This window comes from Pinus tabuliformis, chromosome J (assembly GCF_031772625.1).
Source record: "Pinus tabuliformis cultivar Carrire ecotype Pingquan chromosome J, CPIR1, whole genome shotgun sequence".
Classification (NCBI taxonomy): Eukaryota; Viridiplantae; Streptophyta; class Pinopsida; order Pinales; family Pinaceae; genus Pinus; species Pinus tabuliformis.
The window spans coordinates 587,822,397-587,830,865 of NC_142295.1; positions in this window are offsets into that span (position 1 = coordinate 587,822,397).

The following is an 8,469-nucleotide window of genomic DNA, read 5'->3' on the forward strand; positions in this document are numbered from 1 at the left end:
TTGCCACTTCTTCATTTCTTGCATCAGGGCATAAAGTTCCTTTTCATAGGTAGGGTAGTTGAAAACCTCCCCATGAAAACATTTAGAATGGTAGCATACAGACCTTCCTCATTACATCAATACCACTCCCATAATACACCCACTTGCGCTTGTCTCCACTTCAAATGGTTTTGCAAGTTTGTTAATGCCATAATCGATGTTTGACTGATTTTATTCTTTAACTCCTCAAAGGGATTTTTTTGACCCTTTCCGCTTGTTATTATGGAGTGGAGTGGTGCTACTACTATGGAAAATGAGGTTATGAATTTCCTCAGGTACTGTGGTGCATTGATGAAGTTCATGACCTGAGAAACATTAGTATGCATTGGACACTTCATAATGACCTCCGTCTTGGTAGGATTTATCTTCAACTTTCCTCCACTTATCACATATCCCAGATACACTAAAGTATGTTATGCAAACTCACACTTCTTGATATTTTCCAACCATTGGTTCTTCTTCAATGTCTCTAGCAGCTGCATTAAATGTGAGATGTGCTCCTCCTAAGTAGCATTGTATACTAGTATATCATCCAAATAAAAAATAACAAATGAGTCTATAAAAGGGCACAACATATCATCCATTAACCTTATAACTTATGCATTGCATAGGTTAATTGACATGATTGACCACTCATATATAAACCTTGCCTAGTTTTGAAGGTGGTTTTCCAAATATCATCTTATCTGTCTTGAACCTGGTGATATCTTGAATTTAAGTCTATCTTGGTAAGGTATTTTTCTTGCTACAATTGACCCAATAAATCAACTATCCTAGGCAAGGGGTACCTAGTCTTGAGTTTAATTTTGTTTAATGCCCTGTAATCAATACACATTTTGAAAGCCCATCCTTATTTGGCACAATGATGATGGGTGATCCACATGATGAGGTACTTGGCTGAATGTCACCATGTTCTAGTAGTTTTTCAAACTACTTTACCTCATTTTCCTCTATAGCGGACTACCTATACGATCGAATGTTTGGCAACAGAGAGTGGCCACAACTAGATCTTGTGCTACACTTCCCTCTTGGAGGGTAGCTATTTAGGCTCTTGGAACACACACCTATATGCCTCTAGTCACTCTTCCAATTACTATTTTTGTTCCTTTTTGCACCCATCTAGGGATGAATTAGGTCTCATTGTCTCTTATTCATACTGATTTTCTCTTATGAAATAACTAAAAGTACTTCTTGCTAGAACTAATTAACATTTTGGCTGAGTTGGCACTTACCAGAGAGGTCTTCGACTTGCCTTGTGCATGTTGATGATGAAGGATTTTCTATCCTTGATGAGGGAGTATTGGTTGGCTCTCCACATGGATATCACTTCCCACATATTCATATAGGGACTCCTAAATACATCACCACACACATCAAGTGAAGCTACATCCAACTCTACTTCATCAACAAAATTAGTGCTAATAGAAAATGTGAATCGACAATATTTGTTTACTTTTATCATCACCTACTTGTTGACCCAACACAATGGATATAAGACCAATTGATTAGTTGTGTACTCCTAGTGTACACTCTACCAATTTGGTACTAGTGTTGTAAGGCTTGTATACTCTACCCCTATCTCTACCTATAGTATTACCACTAGATCCATTGGTCCTCTACATACCTAATAAAGTAGGATTATGAATTTATGAGAGTTTTGAAATCCTCCCACTTAGTCACTAGAGGATTTCCCTCTACTCTCAAGGTGTCCACTAGGATTCCCGACTAGGTTAGAGCATGACCCTCTAATTTTAGTAATGTAAATGTTTTTTTTTCTTCCTCTATGTGGTGACCACTAAAATAAACTTTTGACTGATGCAACCAATGATTTGAATTCAAAACATCAATCTCTTGCTTTCAGTTAATTGAAACCCTAGATACACACTAGTCACCACATATTTGTAATGTAATTTCCATGTGCATACATTGCATTACATGATGCTAGTTATATGTGTTCCTACTTTCACTATTATTGTGTCTAGAATTTGGAAATTGGGTATGGTAGAAATTTAAAACAGGCATGGAATTTCAAATCTCATCTACTTGTGAAAATAAAATTGGAGGAAAATCATGTGATTTTCTTGTCTTTTATTTTATATTATATTTCAATTCATGTAAATTTATAATTTTCAATATTTTTTTTAATTGTGACATGAAGATGGTGAGAAGAATGAAAGATGTGTCAAATGTTTCAAATGAAAATATAAAATTAGACCAAATGTGATTAAGGCAGGGAATTAAAATTCATACTCATTGTGAAGAGCTTCTAATTTTTGTGTCATCATCTACACCACCCTTATGATTTAATCACTACTCTAGATGTATATGAGTATGTAGGAGTTTATTTGTAGTAATTTCTACCCCTATAAAAACTTATGATAGGTTGTTGGAATGTTGAATGTCAAAGTTTAATTATTTAAATGCCGATCATATTTGATATGCTAAATTTATAATTAAAAAAACAACACATGGAAAAACACTTTACAAAACATCAAAATTCTAGTCATGATGTAATTTTCTTTTATACTTATTTTCTAGTTATTATTAGTGGAATCTAGTTATGTGATCGTATGTGAAATTGTAATTTGATTTCTTAAATTGTATTTTTGAATGTATAAATGGACTGTAGGCCCTAGAAAAACCTATTATACCCAAATTTTGACATTTCTACAACTGGTGTATGCAATTTTAACATTTGTTTTAAATTTTTGGTCAATTTTTAGGAAAATTTTATCAAAAAAGTATGCCCTAAAAGTTTTCACAAAGTAGAATGTTTATACTACCACATAACATATGTATGGCATGTCACCACTTTGTCATGTACTTGGAATCTCATGACAAAACCAACTTTTTTCTACTATTGTTTAACACAAGCTCAACAATCTTACCAATTTTCGTCATTTTATATCATGGCAACAAGATCTCTATGGGAAGGGCACTTTCCATGATGGTGACATCTCATATATCATTATTTAAAATAAAATGTCGCATCGATATTCCATTATATATTATAAATTAGGCGCTAGATGTTGGATTGTAAACTATAAATACTAGTTTAGTGGTTATAGGGGAATCAATCTCGATTTATTCTACAAGCAATTTTGACAAATTCCTCTATATTTATAAAAGTAAAATGAAAAAAAAAACAAATTAAATTTGTTATTAACAACAAAAATCAGCTATAATTTATAATTTATATGATGATACTTAATTGTACTTTTAAAATTTTGATAAGAGTTTTATTTAAAGATTTTAATAAAATCTCTTCTAAAACATAGGTCCTAAAGTATGACCTAACATTGTATAATATCCGTAAATTGTTGTGGATATTTCACTATATAGTTCATCTCAAAAAATCTAATAAAATTATACTTAAAATGTAAAATCTATACGAGGAAGGTCAATTTTTCCTTAGATTTCCATATATGTTAATTATTGCGCTATGTGTATGCATGCAATAGATAAAACTCACAAACCAAAATGAACACAAGACATCATCTAGGAAACCCTTATGAGATAGAACTCAATTAGAAGGTGAGGCTACTTTTCCCTCTCTTTCTTTGAATGGAAAATGATGCAAGCATAAAGGAGTGAGACATGTGACCCATGGGCTGCTATAGTACAAAAAACATATATGATTTCTCTCTCTCTATCTACTCTCAACTACTTCCCTCATATAAGGAACAAAATGCACTCAAATAGAATGGAAAACCTTTCCTTCCTAGTAACCCGAATATAACAAAACCCAATAGCCTACTAGTAAGTTTGAATCCTTCAACTCTTAACTAGAGTTACAATATTGACTTTTCTAGAGTCTTATTCATCATAATCATGTGGCTAGCCCCTTTCACATGAATAAATAGGGTTGACATGGCATCCTATCAAATCATGGTCATCAAAATAGGAAGGTCAACTTCCCGGTGGCATAATTGTTGCATATATACTCTATTTGAGGTCTTTCTTGCACCATTGGAAAGGTGTATGAGTGTATAATAGTTCCAAGGGGTGCATTCTTAAGTGGAAAAAATTTACCATAAAAAAATTGATTAATGCTTTAAACTTATTCCATAAGATTTGAGACCTTAATTATCCAAAAAAGGGACCCACTGGTAAAAATGGTTATTCCTCCAATTTTTTCACTATAAATGCATCAATATGGATGAAAAATAATGTAATGATTAAATTTGGATCATACCTACCTATTTTAGGAGGCATTTTGTCCCCAAAATATTTTACTAAATGAAGTGAGAAATTTTTTTCTCTACCTTTCTCCTTGGAGTACCATTTAGCCTTGCTTAGAAGCTATCACTTCAACCTAATCTACCAAAGGTCATGTTCCCCCTATCTTGTAGTTATGGACCTGTTGTGGCCACCAACAACCCCCCTCCTTATATAGTATTAGCAATAACACTAGGTAAGTGGGGACCCTTAGTAAAAAATTCAAAAAAATTCAATTAAAACTCATGTATTTTACTCCTTAAGAAAATATCGCATCGCGCGAAGAATGATAGGACATTTCCTTATGAGTAAAAATGATAAACTACGAGAATGCGACGCGAATTTGATCGCATCGCATGCATTAAGAAACACTCACATTGGAAAGCCTTAAAAAATCGCCGATAGCCAATATGCGATATCACATATCGCAATATCGCATAAAAAAAACACATAACCATTTAACGATTGTAACAATCTGCGATTTTGCGATAGCGCGATCCATGATCTTGCGATAGTGCGACAGTGCGATCTGCGATCTTGCGATAGCGCGATCGAGCAACCCTGCGATAACACATCTTAATGAAATATGCGATACTGTGATGCTGCGATGCGAATCGCAGAAACATTCCATCGCAGATTTTCCCCGGCTCAACATTCAAGAAAAGCTTTTCATAAAACAAGAACTGGATACGCGCTTTAATAATAATTAATGAATGATATGCCAGTTGTTAATGAAAGATAGTTTTTTGTTTTTCAAAGAGTTAGTTCACGTCAGGTGACATGTTTTGTACATCCGTAGAGCTTAAAGCTTTCTTGTCAATTTTTATTATCATTACTCTCTCCTCATGTGTGAACTGCAGGAATGAAAAACAGAAGTAACACGAAGCAATGTGCAGGAAGCCATAAAGGAAAAGGGTAAAGCTCCAATGCTCAGAGACAAAGAAAAGATGCCTTCATAAACGGATACCGCATGCAACAGAGCCGCAAATTCACAGAGTGCCGCTGAGCTATCTGTCACAGATCTTTCAGTCATGGCCATGGTTGAATGAGTAGTTGAATAACGTTGATATCAACAGGCGGTTTAACGCTCAAGGTCAGAAGCTCACGAAAGCAGTATGTTTACAAAATTTTGAAGCTTATACTCGGTGAAGGAAAAGGCGCTAAAGGCGAAAAACACATCAGAAAGGCCCAGATCAAAGAACGGAGGCAGTTTCCGATGCGCGATTAGCCCCTAGTGCTAATCGCACATCGCTGAGAAAATTGCTCAAAAAGCAAAGCCTCTAACTGCTCAGTCACTTGTAAGCCCGGAAAACGCAAGAAAGAAAAGGCAGAAGCAATTCGAGGATTAACCAAGTGGAACTTGAATTATTACTGGGCATACATAGTAAATCCACATAGCGAGAGGATGATTCTCGAGTATATCATCAATTTTGCTGAAAAAATGGTGCCAACTCTTACCATTTCTATTTTCTTCGCTCAACCAAAAGCAGAAGATAGTCAGTCGACTCTACCCAGGCAAATATTGAATGCTCGCAACATTAAGGAGCAAATGCAGAAATAGTTAGACATTAGATTTAATTTTTAGAAATAGTTTTGCTTAGAAAAAGGGCAGTCATTTAAACTGTATCCTGAATCTATGTAATTAAGTTATTTAGTTAGTAGTATTTAAACCCTTCTCATGCATTTAGAGAAGGGTCCAGAAATTTATCAAAAACTTGTCCTCAGAACATGCACTTTTGCACCCTCAGAGGAGGTTTTAGTGAATGAATGGATCAAGATTTGTTGATGTTTGCATTTGATATCTACTACTGATGTTGCACTTCTGTACTCTTAGTAGATGTTAGAGCAAGGAGAGATAAATCATTGTCGCTTGAAGCTTATGAGTAGGAGTAGTCATAAATGGTACTTTTATCTCTTGACCATTTCTGCTTATATGTTAAAGTGATATACAGTTTTAGTTATTTATGTATTATTGCATGAATGCTTGAGTTATCATTTGGCACTTTTGTACGGTGATAGCTATTTATTTATGTTTAATGTATGAATAGCTCATTATGCGATACGTTGTTCACAACTGTTTTGTCTAACTTTTTATGCGAAGTGGTTCATCTTGATTGATTTCCTTTCTTATAATCGCTGAATGATCTTTATTACCAGTTGTTATTTGAAATCTCTTTAGATCGCATAATAAAAGAATTACATCCCGGGTTAGCATAGATTTAGATGTGATGTTTATTAGATTACAATAGCATAGAATTAGATTAAATTTTAAATTAGAATAGCTTAGATAGAAACTGCTAGATCAGCAACATCCAATTCTACACACACACACACTCATAGATTGGGAAACTGGTCCCATTATCCCCAGTCGGACCCGCTATACCAAACGGATAAGGAGTTGCCAACCAAGGTTCGGACCGGGTGGGTATCCCCCTTGTTGTCGACTCGATTTTCGGGGCTTCAACAGGACCCATTCTAAAAAAATGTATATTCTATCAACTTTTCCTAATCATCTGGTGTAAAATTCTCTATAGAAGGTAGGACATGTTCCTCTTCTCGATCCAACATGGAAGGCTCATAAAGTTTAAATTTTTCTACATTTTCCATTAAGTAAATGCACATATGGAGGTATATTGAGTTTATAGGAATTCTCTCCAAAATTTTCTAGTATCTCAAAGGGACCATATCATAGAGACCTGATTTTATTAGTAGGACCTAGTCTCAACTTATTCAACTTTAACTATACTCTGTCTCTCGCTCTAAATGACTTCCATTTTATATGTTGATCATGCCTAACCTTGTATTTTTCCTATGACTTATACATCATCTCATGTCCCTGTAGATGGATTTGTGTGATGCTATCAATTAATTTTTCTTCCCTTAAGGAATCCTTAGTAAGATCCTCCCTCACAAATCCTTGTTATCCATATGAAATATCTAAAGGTGAAGGTGGAAAATATCAAAAACAAGTTTCAAATGGGGACTTACTAGTATAAGTGTGGACTACTTTGTTATAAGAATTTTTTATGTATACTAGATTTTCATCCCAAGTATTTAGATGCCTGTGATTGTAAGCCTTCAAAAGCCACACCAAAATCCTATTGACTACTTCTCTTTGCCAATTTCTCTATGGATGGAATGTTGTAGACCTCTTCAACTTCATGTTAATATTCTCCCATAATGTAGTCCGAAATGCACTGAGAAATCTTAGGCCCCTGTCTGAAACGAACCACTTTGGTATCCAAATTACACATTATTTTGTTGCATTCATGGAAATGGATGTTGTACCCCTATTATTCGTCATCCAAAGTATAATTTCCATTAATCCTTGAAGAATATGGAAGAAAAACATTTCTTTAGAAGATAAGAATTATGTTCAAATACCTTAAAAACCCTAATTTAAGAGGATGTCACATGTTGAGCATTGACAACCTACAACATATCTCACTTTCACAGGTTGCATAACTGTTAAGGTGCGACAGTGCCACAATTTTCTAGTTCACGGAGTGAAACACTGTTTTAACAAAGGTAAAATTAAAAAGTACAAGCTTCTATAATATAATCTGTGTGGATGACATCTCCTCTGAGCGATGTGGATATGACTCGCATCCCTAACTTGTTGGATATCAACCTCCATTCCTTATTATAATGAAAATTTACGATCGTGGACAAAGTTGAATTCCCTAGACTTAGTAGCCTAGTCTAGAACAACAGAAGGTAAAGAACATAAATTTTTCCTTGAAGAAATTAGAGTATGGGAATGAAGCATACCTCGAATATTTAGCAAGCTTCCCTTTCCTCCTCGCTTGTAAGCTCCTTTTGTAACTCCAAGTGATATAATTAGAACCTACACACACGACTAAAACAATCAAAGGATCCACAACATCTATGTAGCATAATCTAACATCTTTATTCAATGAATCAACATGGCATTGAAATACATGAGTGTAAACATAACACAACAAATGTAGGAAAACAAGATAGTCTCTGTATTAATAGAAATAGGATAGATTTTAGAACCATAAATAGTACTTGATTTTGTAGATGTCTCCCCAAATTGACTTGTCCTTCCTTGTCAGAAAGCACACCTCAAGATCAACCCCAATGCATGAATATGATGACTCCTTTAGGTTTAAGGCAACAACATAAGTGCACTATCAATCTCCAAAGGCCAACCCTGATGTTATGGATGGTAGTAAATTTATAAGAGAA